The following is a 3,486-nucleotide window of genomic DNA, read 5'->3' as shown; positions in this document are numbered from 1 at the left end:
AATTTTTTTTTTTTTTTTTTGAATAGCAAACTGGCTCATGTAAATATTATTAAGTATTTCTGAATTATTTCTTTGTATTTGATCTAAGCCGATTTCTTACTCAAAACTATACACTGGTGTGAATTAAGTTCTCCAGCTAAGTTCGCCGCCTTAAAGTTGTGAGGTAGTTACTTAAATTTCAAAGTAGTTTGCAGTCGGTTCATTAAAAAAAAAAAACAGTTGTAGTTAACTACGTATGTGAAAAAGTAATTGTAGTTGTAGTGAAGTATAAAAAGAATGTGGTTATCCTGACCACTGCTTTTGTACATCAAAACTGTTTAAAATAAAAGCAGCGTGTATTTATTTAAAAGTAGCGCTCTATATGAAAACAGTACAGTTCACATATTATCACTATTTAAAAACAAAAATTTCATATATATATATATGTGACACATTATAAAGAATAATTTTTATCTTAGGATAATTGTTCTTCTTTCAGAAATATCGCATTAAATAATACCAAAAGATGTGTCCTGAGGAAGACTTTTGGTTTTTCCTATTAATGGTTTTTTATTTTATATTATTTCATTACTTGTATCTATCTATCTATCTATCTATCTATCTATATATATATATATATATATATATATAAAAATATGGCAAAATGGAATTTCTGTTTCCCTTCTTAAAACAAGAAACACATGAGAAGGAAAGAAAATGTTCTACAGAAGTAAGTGCTTTATGAAATTTTTCTGGCGGTATTGGCGAGGCCAAAAAACTATAACCCAGTCAATCGCGTTAGCTCAACAAAGCGAAATATCTGCGAAAAGGAATGATTCAATCACATACCCTTTTCAATCAGTTCGACCCTCTTCTTTCTTATTACCCCAATTCGTTTATCGCGAACTCTCGACCGTAAACAGAATTTTTGAACTTCGACTCCAAAAGACCTTGTTAACAAGACAGGAACCAAATCTTGTTTTGGCTTCGGAACAAGCGGCAAAGTAAATATTTGATGCGCCAAAGCTATTTCTGAAGCGTCTTTAGTATTTTATACCATATTTCTATTACTGTGTAATTTATTCATGAATTTGGAAGGAAAAAAAAAATTCCTTTTGGTTAATACATGAGGAATGTTGATGTTTGTGTTTTCGTCTTCGTAGGATGCTTGGGTTAACATCTTTTTACGTAAAAATGGGCTCATGGAACTCTTTCAAAAGTGTGAGTTTTTATAACTCAAAAAAACAGTTTTGATTAGAGATATTGAATAGTTAGAGTTACAGTCCCAGGCCAAATTTTTAGACGCACTCTAAGCTTCTATGTAAAATCTTGATTATCAAGTGATACTATACATTTTTATTGTTTTTACGTGACTGAAACCGGTTTGCACTTGCTTACGTGTATCAATGGGTTATCAATGGGTTAGTGTATCAATGGGTTAAATTAGACGACAGATTATATGAATATAGAATATTTATTATATCTAGCATTATATTAGTATATTATAATAATTAGATCAAATTGTTAAATAATTAAAGACGCACTGTAGTTTTTTAATAATTACATGCTTTGCAGGAGTTTATAGGCAATACTTTTATATTTAAACATNTCTAGCATTATATTAGTATATTATAATAATTAGATCAAATTGTTAAATAATTAAAGACGCACTGTAGTTTTTTAATAATTACATGATATGCACGAGTTTACAGGCAATACTTTTTATATTTAAACATACATGTAACGGGTTTTTATTCGGGATATTTTTCATATACTTCCTATTTGTATTTATTTTTAACGTATTGCATTACAATGTTAACCCATTGATACAGGAGCCTATGCAAACCGGTTTCATCGGAGTAAAAACAATAAAGCTGTATAGTATCAAATGATAATTATAATTTTACATGGAATCTTATAGTGCATCTAATAATATGGCCAGCGACGACTGTAGAACTTTCTAATATAACGTTAGCTAGCTAAAATCCCCTTTTTCATGTAGAGTGAAAAAAAGCAAATAATCAATAATTAAATAATAAAAACACTTAAATTATGCTCAAAACTTAAAGGCCTATACCAGCACAGTCATGAAAGGTTAATTCTATTCTTTTAAAATACATTATTTGCTTGTAATTTAAATTATTATTGGCCACGGCTTTACGCTATGAGATTGAGTGAAACTCGTATTCAGCTGTTCACCCCACCAAAATGAAAGATTATTTCTGAAACAGTAACTTTTGGTATGATGCTGTGCATGATTACGTTTTTTTGTTTATAAGTAATGATTTTTTATTGAAACTTTAACCTTTTTGATAAAAATTGTTGTCAAAAAACTTTTTTTGCAAAATTAAATGATGTAACATTATGTGCTTCTGTATACCTTTTGCATGATTTTAATGTTTTAAGTAATATATGATACAGAAAAGTATGGAATGTAAAATTTAAATAGACCTTTTACACAAGATCATTGAATTCAGTAGTACGATTTCTCAGGGACTAGGTTTTAACTCTAGTTACAAGATTTTTTACAAATATTTTCCGATGTGTTTTGGATCTTCCTTCTTTAAAAAAAAAAGATATTCCATTTTGTTTTCACTTGCATACGAAAGAATATCATACATTTTTCTTTTTTAAACTTAATAAGCCACAATAAAGAAGGAACACTACCACGGTGCGCTGAAGAAATCTCCAGTGCAACTGATGAGCCTGTTATTCTGCTAGCAGGAATTAAACAACAACGCCCCCTATAGGTCGTTGCGTTCGCGAATACTATTTAACTGCTTAGCAGAAACTGTTTAATTGCAGAATTGCATTGGGATAACAATTATGTCGAAAATAATTATACTTTGTCATTAAAAGTTAATCACCCGAGTGTCAAAATCTTGTAATTATTTAAATAAACGATTATTGTTGTTTACCTTCTTTGCCGTGCTTAGAAATAATAACTAAAAATGGCAATCTTTTTAGGAATCACTTGAAGAATGAATTCCAAACTTAATTGAGAGAGCCAGCAAGTTGTTAGAACGTTACTATGCTGAGGAATTCACCCCAATTTCCAGGTTCAATTGCCATTCTGTCACGGAATGTCGTCTGCAGACATTACCGTTGCCATTCCACAGATGGAAAATAGAAGAGCTACGTGAGTCGCAAAGAATTAAAAATAAATTAACAAATAGAGAAAAAAAAAATCAGAAAAAATTCTTATTGAACATTCATTTACAAAAAACACTATATTTTATTCCTTGTTGTTAAAGTTGTTTTTAATTAAATAAGCGATGCTAATTTTGGAGCTAGTCGTTTTTTAATATTTGAAGGCAAATTTTGAAATATTTATGCAAAAAATGTTTATAATTAGCCGTAGAAAATTGGTCATTCGAATAAAATTTTTGTAATTATTTTAGCAAACGATTTTCAATGTTAACCTTCTCAGAAACATTAACTAAAAAGTAAATGGCAACACTTTTAAAAGCTACTACATCAAAGAAGAGTGAATTCTAAACTGATTTG

General features: G+C 29.4%; 1 long non-coding RNA gene across 1 annotated transcript in view; it reads left to right on the top strand.

The window, feature by feature from the left end:
- Positions 1 to 3,023, top strand: part of LOC139426914 (uncharacterized) — a 47,848-nt gene extending 44,825 nt beyond the window's left edge. The window contains exon 2 of the long non-coding RNA XR_011638035.1: positions 2,947 to 3,023. This is a non-coding gene — a long non-coding RNA (uncharacterized lncRNA). The remainder of the gene's footprint in view (positions 1 to 2,946) is intronic.
- Positions 3,024 to 3,486: the final 463 nt, after the last annotated feature.

This window comes from Parasteatoda tepidariorum, chromosome 10 (assembly GCF_043381705.1).
Source record: "Parasteatoda tepidariorum isolate YZ-2023 chromosome 10, CAS_Ptep_4.0, whole genome shotgun sequence".
NCBI lineage: Eukaryota > Metazoa > Arthropoda > Arachnida > Araneae > Theridiidae > Parasteatoda > Parasteatoda tepidariorum.
The sequence above is the reverse complement of the archived record's forward strand: the minus strand, read 5'-3'. Positions and strand labels throughout refer to the sequence as shown.